Source organism: Macadamia integrifolia, unplaced genomic scaffold (assembly GCF_013358625.1).
Source record: "Macadamia integrifolia cultivar HAES 741 unplaced genomic scaffold, SCU_Mint_v3 scaffold2263, whole genome shotgun sequence".
Classification (NCBI taxonomy): Eukaryota; Viridiplantae; Streptophyta; class Magnoliopsida; order Proteales; family Proteaceae; genus Macadamia; species Macadamia integrifolia.
The window spans coordinates 60,491-74,996 of record NW_024868600.1 but is presented as its reverse complement, the minus strand read 5'-3'; positions in this window follow the sequence as shown (position 1 = coordinate 74,996).

Sequence of the window (14,506 nt, the reverse complement as noted above, 5' to 3'; positions counted from 1 at the left end):
TTCTGCCGTTTCTATTTCCAGAAACAGCAGAAACGGAGTAAAAAGCGTTTGATAAAACTATTCCGTTTCACTTATTTTCGTAAATAGAAATAGAAATTTTTACTTATTTATGGTTCAAGAAACGACCTAGACGAAACAAGTTGCCGTTTCTAGAAACAACTTGTGGCCATTCTTTCATTGGTTACTATCGACTTCTAAAAACATGACTTATCAAACACCTTCAATTCCGATTCTATTTCTAGAAATGGAAATTTATGTTTCTGCCGTTTCTTGAAACAGAAATGGCAGAAACGTTATCAAACGGGCCCTAAGTGTGACCATTCGCCACCGGATGACTTCGAATCCTTGCCTCTTGCCAATTCTGGGGCTGGTGGTTTGGTAATAGAATAACAGCCAGCCTCTATATCCCCTCTGACCCCTTCCTCTGATACTCCTATCATTGTGAAACAGAGCAGGGCCCCTAATTACAGAAGATCTTCTCGGAAGATTCTTACGCTAATCTTGTCACACCTTGTATCCACTTACCTGAAGGCTGGTGACACAGACACTTACACGTGTCCACAATCCATCTAGCATCCACAATGCAGTACTTCAAGTTCATAAAATGATGAAATGATTATACAATCACATAGATAATAGTAGTCAGAATGTAATATCACTGGTCAGTTCTAATGATAATTATCATATTTACACAAAAGAATATTTTCCACAGCGGACCATAATTATAGTTATGCCCCTAGGGCTACAACGCATATATACAAAAAGAAAAGAAAATAGAGGACGATAGTCTGATCCTTAATGTGCTCCAAAATCATAGTCATCACATACGTAGTTGTCATTGTGCATAGCTAGCTCCTCGATCCGAAGATCACCTCCATAGAGAGCTGGCTTCTTAGCCACAGACTCCGGAGGGTTCTCTAGATCATCATCTAAAAATGGTGTGACAATGGCGGTGAGCTTCCATGAAGCCCAGTGAGGGATACACAGACAAGCAATCGCACCAATCAATGAAATAAAACAAAAACAAGTATCAATGCTCAATCACAATAATATCGAATACAATTAGATGAATGCAAGCGAGTGAGGGTCAAGAGTGTGCCGAATTTAAAACCACATCGTTACCCAGCAAACCCTATTAATAATCCCCCATAATACCACTTCACTGAATCCAACATCATATGAAGGGTATATCACAACACAGAATCTAACATCTCGTGAAGGGTTTGTCACGACGTCGGCATCCCCACCACCTCGGTGACCAGAAATTTCCCCACCTCGGACCATCGGATGGTAGGGTTAGCAATACGTAAACCCCTATTAGCAAAGGTTGTAGCACCAGGGTGGTTATTCTAGCCCAATGCATTGTAACATACCACATCACATTACAATCACACTCACACACCATGTAGGCATACAATGTCGGAACCTACCTTCGGCCACCTTGTACCCCACACTCACACACCATGGGCATCCATTGCCGGAATCAACCTTCGGCCACTCTGCATCCCAATCTCCACCGCACACTCACACACACACACACCACATACCCTGGGCATGCAGTGGCAGAATTCAACCTTCGACCAACTTGCATCCCAATCACCCACAACACACACAACCACAATTCATACCATTATGCCACATCATATTCAACACAAGTAACAAGTTTATAATATACAAAATATCATGATCACATGCATATTCATCATGTTATAAAAATTCCATAGAACACACACAATCACTTACTTACCTTGAGTCTCAAGTGTTGGTGAACACCCGATGGTCTCATGTTGTGTTGTCCTATCGATTCTTGGTTCTACTCCTAGGATACATAGGGTTTTTAAGAAAATCAGTCTTCCATAGGGAAGTGGGACCCTAGGACCCATGTCCAATAAAAAATGACTCAAAAATTAGTTTCAGGATGGTTCACCAGTGGATGGTCACCGAGTGATACCCATCCGCCAAAGAACTCACTGGCTGATAAAACCAAGAGGGCTGGATAACCTAATTTATGTCTACAAGGTTCACCGGCTGATGGTCACCGGGTGACACCCATCCGCGAAAGAACTCACTGGCTGATAAAACCAAGAGGGTTGGATAACCTATTTATCTCTACAGGGTTCACCAGCTGATGCTCACCAACTGGTGTTCATCCGCTAGTGACCATTGGCTGGTGAAGCCAATTTGGCTAGTTCTCTACCCATATTTGGCCTTCAAGCCATGCGGGTCCTTTTCAGTGTATATGTGTGTATGTGTGATTTTGTGAGGATTGCCTATTGCAGCTTTGTTTCCAATTTTACATTTCTTTGAATGGTTTAGAAGTTAGGTTTGGTGGTTTTGGGGTTGGTTTATGGGTAGTCTAATAAGGGGTCTAATTAGTATAGGGTTACACAATGTACCTAGATTCCCTAATGTACATACCTAGGTTAAGCTAAATTTGAAAGGATCTAAGTTGAGCTTAAGATATGGTTATCAATTGCTTGTGTGATTACTCTAACTCACTATACATATGTTTAATTTCATTTTCCCCAACCTAATGTGGGGTTAGAATGGTTGGTTATAGAAGATTTGGGCAAGGTTCACCATTTCTAGGGTTTAGTTGCCTAAACTTGGGGTTTAAGGTGGGGAATTCATAATATGTGGTTCATGGACTCAAATTGAACACCAAACTCGCTAGGGTAAGTCTCCTACACTAAATCCCCCTCCCAATTGGTAGTCTTGACAAGTGGGGAGGTGAGATTCAGTTGGGGTTGCCATTGGGTTCAATGGAGGGTAGAGACTAGAGAATATGGGGAAAGGTATTGATGATGGATACAGAAATGAGGGAGTTATGGTAGGGAATGCTTTTGGTGTTTAATAATTGAAATTAAAAGGAACTAAAACACCAACAAAAATTATTCTATACTCTAGAAGGATTTATGACTGGATTCTGAGTATGGTGTCTCTAAGTTGATTAGCCACTAAGCATTGCAGTATTGATCAGTGCCTCACTTTGGAAGTGGTATTGAACAAAAGAATGGTGTGTAGCTTATTTCATTTACATCTGAGGGAACTTATTCCATTCACAGCTGTTTGGATTAGGACATGTCTTATGAACTTGTTCATAGCAGTGAATCCTTGATGTGATGTATGTTGGGGAGCACACGACTGCTTGTATCCAAATTCTCTGTTGGATTTCCTGACTAAGATTCAATTGTGCATAGATTTGCAGCCAGTAGAACAGAAACCTGCAGTGGAAAAAAAAAAAAAAAAAAGAATGCACCCTTTTACCGGATCTTACGTGATTCAGCAACCTTGCCTACAGCGATTGGATGGGGAACCCAACTTTACTCATATAATGCCTGCATCTTGGTTGCAAAGTCTTTCCTCTCTCACTCTCTTACCCTAGAAAAGTGAATATTCGCCCTTTACATTAATTTTCCCTTGATTTATCAAGTCCGGGAAGTTTCTCTATCTCATGCATCCCTTCAACCTCTCTCTCTTTCTAGTAAGGTGTGCCAGTAAACTTACTGGAAGAAACCTTATCTTTCTGATGGTATTGGAACCGCATTGGATTTCTATATCATCCAATGATTGAAAATATAAGACAAGCATATGGGTAAAAGATACATGTGCAAAAGATCTCAAGGTGCATGAAGAAAGGTCAATGAGGGCATTAATTCTTATTAAATCTTCCCTTTTCCTGCAGTGCTTCTATGGACCCTTCCCCCTCCTTTTACCACTTTGTTGTTATTCTATTCTCTACGTCATTTTCTTTTCAAGACTTTGTCTCTTTCTAATTGTGGGGAGATTAACTCATTTGATTTAGAAAAAAATAAAATTATCTCATTAGAAAGTTTGATTGATACGAATTTTAGGGTTTTTTTCATTTGTAGGTCCGCATTAGCACTAAAATTTTCAGTGACAGCAATCTCATCGAGTCTTGTAACTGCTGAAGCCCTCAAATGTTGCAAAACTGCATGAGGCAGTCTTTCCCCTAATAATTAATATGTGGGTACACCTGATAACCTGATATTGTAATGGCATGATATGAGGCTGAGGCAGTCTTATCACTACCAATTAATATTAGTTAATTTTTAGGGCTGGCTGATTATGGGACATGCCTGATAACAATGTGATTTTCTACAACAGTTTTCTGGTTCAGTTTCACCTTTTGTGAAGCATTAAAAGGAACACTATGGCGGTCTTTCTATATGAACTGGAATCTATTGTTCTTATAACTAGACCGGACTAGAGGCTATAAAAGGAAAGTTTTAATAATATAAAATATGAAGAAAAGTACAGGTTGACAAGGGTTAGAGAGGACCACTGAACTCTGTGTCTCTTAGGACTCATTTAATAGAAAAAGACCTCAAACATTATAGTAGTGACTAAATGAAATTCAATCTTAAGTTTTTTTCCTTAGCCCCCTTCCTGAGCTCTGTCACCCTGGCCTGAGCTCCGCCCCTCATGGTGGCCCTCCATGATGGAGGACCTCCTCTCTCTACTGCTTCTAGCCTTCCTCCTTTGGTCTCTGCCCCCACCTCCCCTCCTGCTTCAGTTTGGAACTCCCACCATAATTTCACCATCGCCGCTCCTGTTGATGGGCTCCATCCTCATTTTGTGCCTCCTTGCCCTATGGGGGACTCCTTGCTTCTAGGTGGTCCTCCTCCCTTGTTGGCCATTTCCTGGGCAACCGCCCTCCTTTCCATTTGGTAAAGCATTCCCTTCTGAAGTAATAGAGACCTGTAGGGATGGAAGGCATATTCTTGATGGACCATGGGTTTTTTCTGTTCAAGTTTTCTGATGAGAGAGATAAGGTTCTCTCCTTGGAGGGGGTCCGTGGCTTGTAGGTCGTAAGCCTATCTTCCTCAGAACTTGGAATAGGCAACTTCTTCTGAACAGGGTGGACTATTCCACCATTCCCCTATGCATTTCGCTTCCAGGGCTCCTGTTGCATTCTTGGTGTGCTGAAGGGCTGAGCACCATCGGCTCTATGCTGGCAACTCCTATCTGCTCCGATGCTAGAATAAACAAGAGAGACAGATTGGCCTATGCCCAGATATGTGTCGAAGTGCCGGCTTCCTCTATTCTCCCTTCTTCTATCTTTGTCCAAGAAGGAGATGAACCTTGTTTCTAGCAAGCAGTTCACTACGATTGGAGGACTCCCCAATGCCTGCGATGTAATGTGTTCAGTCACAACACACCTGCATGTACTCCCAGTGACCATGTGGATGCTCCCATCACTGCTATCTCCCATCGAGATAGATCGAAAATGTATGAAATGGAAGACCGGCCATTCATTGCTCCTCCAACAAGGGGAAGGGGTCATGCGAGGAGTCACCAACCTCTACCTGATTCCTCCACTGCAAATGGGTTATGCTCAGAGATCCTTTTTGAAGGTTTGCCTACTGGACAAAATCGATTCTCTATTTTACAACCGGAAGAGGAGACGGACCTTTAGCTTTTACCTATCTGTGTTCCTGCAAGCAACTAACCTATCGGCCCCCAAGAAAAATCTTTTGATGAAAGTCCCTCTGCTACCTCGGGCTTCTGATGCACTCTTCTGAAAACCTTTCCTCTTCCAAAGATGAGTCCTTGGCTTCTAAGTCCACAAAGGCTGTTGATCTTCACTCTGACTCTTGCAGCGATTTGGCCACTACAAACTCTCTCTGAGAAAGATCGACTTATCTCTCCTTTTACCCTTTGGTCCATAACCTAATTGGTTAGCCTGATGTTTTGGTCCACTCCCAGGTTGGTCCTCCCGATGCGTTCGTCGAACCTTGTATTGATCCACCCTCCTCTCTTTTGGAAAGCCACGGCTTCTCTTCCCTCCTTTGCACAATATGCCACAACACCTCATCAGCCCACCTCTTCTTGGCCCATCTCCTATCACTAACCTTTCTCCAGCCCAACCCTTTTTTTATATAATCCATGGGCCCCCAAATCCTATCACTCATCTATCCGTTGCAAACCTTAACAATCCCTCAGACTTGACCCATCGGACCTTGGCTGACTCACCTTTTTCACCCGATAGAGGAGCCACATCGTTCAGTTCTCATGCCAAGATGCCTCGCCAGAAGCCTGGGAGAAAGCCTTGCCAACTGCCTACTGTGAAGGCCAAGACCTCCTCCCCCTCTGCCTCTCCTATCGCCCCTTTGCGATATTAAATTATCGTTGTAGCAAGTCCCGCCCTCCTCATGCAGCCAACTGCTCCCTTCCTGCAGAGCACGAGTTACCCCTTAAGACCATTGCCTGATGTTGAAGGCCTTGGTATGGAACCTCCGTGGTTTGAATTCCCCAAATAAGCAGGCTGCCTCCCATCTGCTCATCAAGGACCTTTGTCCTGGGATTTGTTGTTTGCTGGAAACTCACATCAAAGAGAATCATTTTTCTCGAATTGCCTCATCCATAGCCCTTGGCTGGTCTTTCCTCACCAACCATTCTCATCACCCTAATGGAAGAATTTGCATTCTCTGGGACCCCAAAATCCTAACTGTTTCCTTCATCTCTGCCTCCTCCCAATTCCTTCACTTGTCTATTTCTGACTCTCCCCATAGCTTCTCCTTCCTTTTCTCTATTATCTATGCCTCCAACAGATTGAGTGAGAGAGAATCCCTTTGGAATGATCTTCGTTCGATTGCTCGGTAAGTGGGCTCTATGCCTTGGAAAATTTGTGGAGATTTTAATGTCATCTGGTACGCCCATGAAAAAATAAGGGGGGCACCTAAATATGGCTAACATTGATGCCTTCAACAACTGTATTGAGGATATAGTAGTGGATGACCTTCGTTGTTCTAGAATTAAGTTCTCTTAGAATAAAAAAAGAATTGGCACTTCCCGTATTGCATGCAAGCTTGACTGAATGCTTGTAAATGAGGCCTGGCTATCTACTTTTCCTTCCTCCAATGTTTCTTTTGAGCCCCCATCCATCTCAGATCACAACCCCATAATCCTCTCAATTCACTCATACATTTCCTTCTCTAAGGTTGTTGAGGAAGCTTGGTTTAAACCTATCCAAGCTTTCTCTTCCCCCCTCATTGCCTTATCCAGGAAGCTCAGAATTGTTAAAGAAGCCTTAAAGCTTTGGAATACTAACACTTTTGGCAACATCTCCTCTCTTGTTACTGATTACATGAATCGGTTGGCTTCAATTCAGATTCTTCTTCAATCGAACCATTTGGATTCTTCTCTTGCTGAGGAAGAGAAACCTGAATCAACAAACCTTTTAGCTCTTTTGGCTTAGAAAGAAATTTTTTTAAGGCAGAAGGCCAAAATCAATTGATTGGAATTAGGAGATTCAAACTCCTCTTATTTCCATTGATCCTTGAAGGCCAGAAACAATTTCAACTCCATCACTATGTTATCCAATCCGGATGGATCTCCTATCTCAAGTGTGGATGAGATAAAAGAGGCACTTTTGTCAATCACTTCAAGTTTCTTTTCAATCCGGATCTTGCTCCCATTTTGCCCATCTCTAAGGGGCTTATAAGAAAACTTATTCCGAATAATGTTGCTCCTATGCTCTAGGCCATTCCCTCTGATGATGAGATTACTGCTGCCATCATTTCCCACAAAGCTAGTAAAGCTTCGAGGCCTAATGGATTCAGTATGGGTTTTTTCACTTCTGGTTGGGATATCATAAAAGAGGACCTTATAAAAATTGTTAAGAGCTTCTTCTTCAATCCCAGTGAGATTAAAGCAATCGGCCATACCTTCATTTGCCTTATCCCAAAGAAGGAGGGCGCCGACACTATGAATGACTTCAAGCCAATATCTTTATGCAACCTCCTATACAAGTTCATACCAAAGATCCTAGCCAACAGGATCAAGTCTGTCATTGGTTCCCTTGTTAGTGACAACCAATCAGCCTTCATCCCAGGTAGATCCATTGGAGACAACATCCTTCTTTGCTATGAGATTGTTAGAGGGTTTGACAGAAAATCCTATCCTCTAGTAGCTCTCCTCAAAATTGATATTCATAAGGATTTTGACTCCTTGAGGTGGGATTATATTGTTTCTATTCTCAACTTGAAGGGATTCCCCCTGATCTTCACCAACTGGCTCTTCCACTGTATTACCTCCCCCAAATCCTCAGTGCTAGTAAACAAAAGTTCAGTGGGATACTTCTCTTCTACTGGGATTCATTAGGGATGCCCTTTTATCCCCCTACTTATTTTGTCTGGCCATGGAAGTCTTGTCCCATAGCCTTCAATCTGCTATAGATCAGGGGTCAATCGTTCCTATCTCCAAGTGCAAGTCTATCAGGCTCACTCATGTTGCATTTGCTGATGACCTGATGATCTTTTCTTGAGCGTATGCCTTGTCCCTTGGCACTACCGTGCACTATGTTAGCCGGTTTGCTTTGATGTTTGGTCTTCGCATCAACCCTGGGAAATCTCTTATCTTTTTGGGTGGGATCTCAGAAGCATTAAAGGCCTCTCTTCTCCAGATCACAGGATTTGCTCTGGGCTCTCTCCCAATCAAGTATTTGGGCCTCCCGCTCATCCCTGCGAGACTCTCGAGTCACCATTGCTCCCCTATGCTGGATATCATCAAAAAGTGCATCTAATTGTGGAAAGGAAAAGCTTTTATCCTTTGTGGGTTGCCTCGTTCTCATCCGATCAGTCCTTCAAGCTTCATACATATACTGGTCTGGTATTTATGGGTTTCCCAAGTCGATTGTTGAAAAGTTAGAATGCTTATTTGCTTCCTTTCTCTGGAACGGGTGTGAGTCCTCTGATTTCCTCCAGCCCATCAGTTGGGCTACAATTTTTCCCCCTAAAATGGAAGGGGGCTTGAGATGCATCAAGGATGTCAACATAGTAGGCATGCTCAAACTTATATGGAAGATTGTCAATAAAAAGAAAAGTATTTGTGTGGATTGGGTGTATTCGGATCTTGTCAGCCCACTCTCCCTCGGATGCCTCATGGGTTTAGCGGAAGTTAATCTCCTTGAGATACTTGGCATCCAGAGTCATTATTTCTCGCATTGGGGATGGTTCCTCTACCTTCCTATGGTTAGATCCTTGGCATCCTGACAAGCTCCTATCTCAATCTCTCAATGCTAGAAATATTTACAACTCTGGGCTCCCAAGACATGCTTTGGTGGCTGATATCATCTATGTTGGCTCTTGGAACCCTCCTGCCCCTACTTTAGCTCTCTTAGCCGAAATTTGGGCTTCGTTGCCATCCGCCCATCTTGGGAGGCCTTATACCATTATTTGGTCCCACGCTTCGAGCGGCACTTTTAGTGTCAAGTCTGCCTGGGAATTCATTAGAGCTCATGGTCTACCCACCCCTTGGCATAAGCTCATCTGGTTCAAGCATAACATTTTGTCTCAAAGCTTCACTGCTGGGCGAGTCTTTATGAACTATCTTCCTACGTAAGCTTTCCTAATCCAAAGAAGCATCCAAGTCTCTCCTCGATGCTATCTTTATGGATTTGAACCGAAAGACACGAATCATCTATTCTTTGCCTACCCTGTCTCCTCCTCTATTTGGAAGCTTATTCTCTCCAAATACTGGCCGGCCAACAGAAGAATCCTCCCTTTCCAAAGGGAGTGAATTTGGGTGGACATGAATTTCCAAGGGAAGACTATTTATGACTATGTGGGAAAGTTGGCCTTTTGTGCTACTCTTAACCAATTATGGATGGAGAGAAATCAAAGAAAATGGACTTTCAACTCTAAACCGCTAGAAAAGATTTGGAACTCCATCTTCTTCAATGTCAAAGCAAAGATCTCAAAAGTCTCAACCACTTGTCCACCCTCCCCTAGAAATTATCACATTGCTGCCTCTTAAGAGCTTCCAAGCTCTATAATTAGGAACATTGTAACCCCTTGAGGATTTTGTTCTCCTTTCTTCCCCCTCCCCTTTTGGGGCTATGTATTTTCCCTTCTCTTTGGTTATGAATTAAATTATTCACCCAAAAAAAAATCAATCTTAAACTCTAATGTTTTACTTAGGCAGTTATTGGTATAGCTATTGAGTATACTTCCTGTAATAAAAATGCCAAGCAATTTGAAGTTTTAGTTGGACTGCTAGTATTGGTTGTGCTTGAGGAAAATGTGATCAGCAAGAAAGCTCAAGGAAAATATGAGTCTTCCTCTTCATGATTTTTTTGTTATTTTATTCTAAATGGAATCCAAATAGAATTGATGTGACAAGGATCCGAGGATTCACTCCTGCATCTCCACCCCCATGTTTTTTGTCCTTATTAACATTATTCCAACTGGCTACTTCAACTCCTCTGTGGGTATAAGTCAAGGTTGTGCTCCCTCCCCCTCCTCTTTGTCCTCACTCTTGAGGTCCTCTCTAGATCCATCTAGTCAGCCATTGACCTTCACCTCGTCATCCCCATCCCCAAATTCATATCCATCAGCCTCACACATCTTGCCTTCATTGATGATCTTATTATCTTCTCCAAAGCGGACCCTCTCTTTATCTCCTCCATCATTTCCTCCCTCTACTCATTTAGATCCCTCTTTGGCTTTTGCATAAACTTGACCAAGTCCCATCTCTTTCTTTCTAGAGTCGTTGACTCAATTAAAGAAATCCTCCGATCTCTGGCTTCTCCCTTAGTTCCTTGTCGATCAAGTACCATGGGCTTCCCCCTATCTCTACCAAACTTTCGCCCATCACTGTTCCCCCAGCTTGACCTTATGAGGAAAAAACTCCAGCTATTAAAAGGAAGGCTACTTTCCTACAAGGGCTGCCTTGTCCTTGCTAGATTTATGATTCAATCAATGTACCTCTTCTGGTGGGGTGTCTTCTTCCCTCTGTTTTTATCTCCAATGCCATTGAATCTATCCTTTGTGCCTTCCTTTGGAAAGGCACAAATCCGTCCAAATTCCTTCACCCTCTTAGATGGGCCTTTGTCTGCCTCCCTAAATCTGAGGGGGGCGTGATCTGAGAAGAGTCAATGATAACATCAAAGTTGCCACCTTCAAGCTCATTTGGAAAATTTCCTCCAAGCACAATAGTATCTATGTCAAATGGATATACTCCTATCTCCGTAAAAAGGACTCCATTTCGATGGTCTCTCCTACATTTGATGCTTCTTCGGTCTGTAGAAACATCCATAACCTCAAACCACAAGCCGTCAGTGCCATCTTCTCCTCCATCAGTAATGGGTCTTCCACCTACTTATGGTTGGACAATTGGCATTCTACTAGGCTCCTCCTCTCCATTGTCAGCCCTGGCACTGTGTACTCCTCTAGCATTCCTAGAAATTCCATATAGTTGAATCCATCAATTTAAATGATGCTTGGTCCACTCTCCCCTCCCCATCCCTACTTGATATCTGGGTTGTCCTCCCCCCTCCCCAGCGGTGTATGCTAGGATAAGATTTCCTGGAGCCTTTCTTCCAATGGCCGCTTCTCCTATAGCTCTATCAGGAACCTTATTCGTACCACTTCCTCAAGAGTCCCTTTGAACAATGTACCACTTCCTCAAGAGTCCCTTTGAACAATGTACCACTTGGTTCAAAGGTCACATTCCCCATCATACAGAAGAGGCTCGCATAAGCGCTCTTATGCTGATGGGGGTAAATTACGTTTAAGCTCAGCCTTTTTTAGATTTTACCTGTTTTTGCTTGTAATGCACATTTGGCCTGTACCTTGTTCTTGTTTTCAATAAATTTTTATTTATAGAATCTCATTGTTGTATATGTATTATGAATTGATTACTTTGTCGATGCTTAGTTGAGTTTAGCATGGTGATTTGCAGGATTGTCTATATATGAGTAATAAAAAAGAAAAAACAGTAATCTAGTGCACAAGGGTCCTGCTATAGCGGGGTCTGGGAGGGGCAAATGTACGCAGCCTTACACCCTGCTTTGTAGGAAAGGCTATTTCGAAGTGTCCAACTTATGACCAACATGTGCAGGTACTAAAGTTTTTATTACTTACTTTTCATACCTATTGAAATCTGAAGCTGAAAAGAGAATCACGTGCTTGAAAAGAGAAATTTTACAACAAAATTTTTCTCTCATGTTCATATGGAGTTTGCACTCACTGGAATTTTTAAAGTTGATTGTTTTGCTTTCAGGGCTTCCTCATTGAAATGTGCTCAACTATCATGGAAAATTTTAATCTGGAATTGATTCAAAAGAGATTCTTTATTACAAACAAAAGGTATTTGATTCCCCTTCTCTTATTTGGGCTGCTCTGGTCAGCGATCAGCGATAAAGCTCAAGGTAAATGTGAGTCTTCCTTTTACATCATTTTTTTTTATTTTATTCTAAATGGAATCCAGATAAGGCGTTTCTATTTGTTACAATCCCAGAAACCTGTAGCCAAACCAGGGAAAGAGAAGAAAGAGAGAAGAAAAGAAGAGAGAAGAGACGTGAGAGGCGAGATCTAGATTGCTCCCAAAAGAGGGGAAATAACTTACGATCAGACCAGAAGAATATATCACAGGTTAGATCCTCAATATATATATATATATATTAAGGAAATAAAATAGCTACAAAAATACCCTTGTAACTTGCGCTAGTCAGCCCTAACACAAAATAGGAACGATAGGACCTAATTGCCCCTAACGCCTCAAACTTAACACTCCCCCTCAAGCTGGAGCATACACATCACCTATGTTCAGCTTGGTAAAACCATTACAAAAGTTAGGAGCCAATAATGACTTAGTATACATGTCTGCCAACTGATCTGAGGAAGGAACAAAAGGAGTCTCGACTAATTTATTCAGAACAACATCACGAACAAAGTGGTAGTCCACTTCAATGTGTTTGGTCCTCTCATGGAAGATCAGGTTACTAGCAATGTATATAGTAGCTTGGTTGTCACAGTACATCTTCATAGGCTTAGTTACTGGAAACCTCAACTCCAAAAGTAAGGACTGTAAGCACATCAACTTAGAAGTGGTGTGAGCCATAACTCTGTATTCTGCTTCAGCACTAGACTGGGCAATGGTAGTCAGCTTCTCACTTTGCCATGTAGTCAAATTATCTCCAACAAATATGCAATACCCTATAGTGGACCTACGATAACTAGTAGAGTCAGCCCAATCAGCATCGGAGTAGCCAACTAGTTCCATATGCCGATTAGGACGATAGATCAACCCTTTATCAGGAGCACCCTTTAAATGCCAAAGGACATGAACAGGACATGAACAGATGCATCCCAATGTGCTTTCTAAGGAGACTGCATTAACTGACTAAGTACCCCAACAACATACGAAATGTCAGGTCGTGTGACTGTAAGATATACCAACTTGCCAACTAAACTTCTGTATTGATACACATCCTAGAGAGGTTCACCATCACTAACACCAAACTTTTGGTGAGGATCCATAGGCCTGGATGCAAGCATACCAGTATCAAATAGAAGGTCCAACACATACTTCCTTTGAGATAAATTGATCCGCTTCTTACATCGAATCACTTCAATCCCGAGGAAATAGTAAAACTGGCCTAAGTCTTTGGTTTGAAAGTGTTTTTGTAGGTCTTCACTTTAGAAATTCTTGTTTCATCATTACCAATGAGAATAATATCATCCACATAAACCACCAAGACAACCAATTTATTACCTCTGCGACAAACAAAGACAGAGTGGTCAGAATAACACTAAGAAAACCCACAAGTTACCATGGTAGTGCGAAACTTGTCAAACCATGCCAAGGAGACTATTTAAGTCCATAGATAGCATTGTGTAAACAATACACATGACCTCTATTCTCCCCCTGAGCAACATAACTAGGAGGTTGTTCCATATACACCTCTTCCTGTAGATCACCATATAAAAAGAAATCTTGATGTCCAACTGAAACAAAGGCCAATCAAACTTGACAGCAATAGAAATAAGGAGATGAATAGAGTTTAGCCTAGCAACAGGAGAGAAGGTCTCAAAATAATCAACCCATACGTTTGAGTATACCCCTTGGCAACCAAGTGGACCTTCAATAGTTCAACATAGCCATCAGAATGATACTTAATAATGTAAACCCAACGATACTTCACCAAATCCTTACCCGATGGTAAATCTACCAAGCTCCAGGTAGCACGGTTCAAGAGACCATCCATTTCTACATCCATGGTATTTTTTCACCCAGGGATACGTAAGGCATCAACAAGAGATCAGCGAATGGTATTAGTAGAAAGAGACAAGGCAAGACCATAGATAATCGATAGGACATGAGATAACGAAACAAAGTTATCAATGTAATACATAGCCATAGATTTTTGTCTACAAGTGTGTGTACCTTCACATTGAGCAATTGGTAAGTCATCAGTGACAGGAGGGAAAGGAGCTTCACCAGAGGGAGGCAGCAATGGAGAGAGCGAATCATCTGGAGTATTGGTATCAACACTAGGCTGTCCAAGCTTCTTCTGACACTGATAAACCTATAGAGGATGTGTGTCACTGGCACTAGGAACATCAGGAAATGGAATGAGAGATGGAATAGGAAGAGAATTTGGAGAGAACCATTCCATCCCAAACTGGGACACCTGAGGAGAGAAAAATGGTGTGCCTCGAAAATAGGACGCATCGACACTAACAAAATTTCAGTGAGT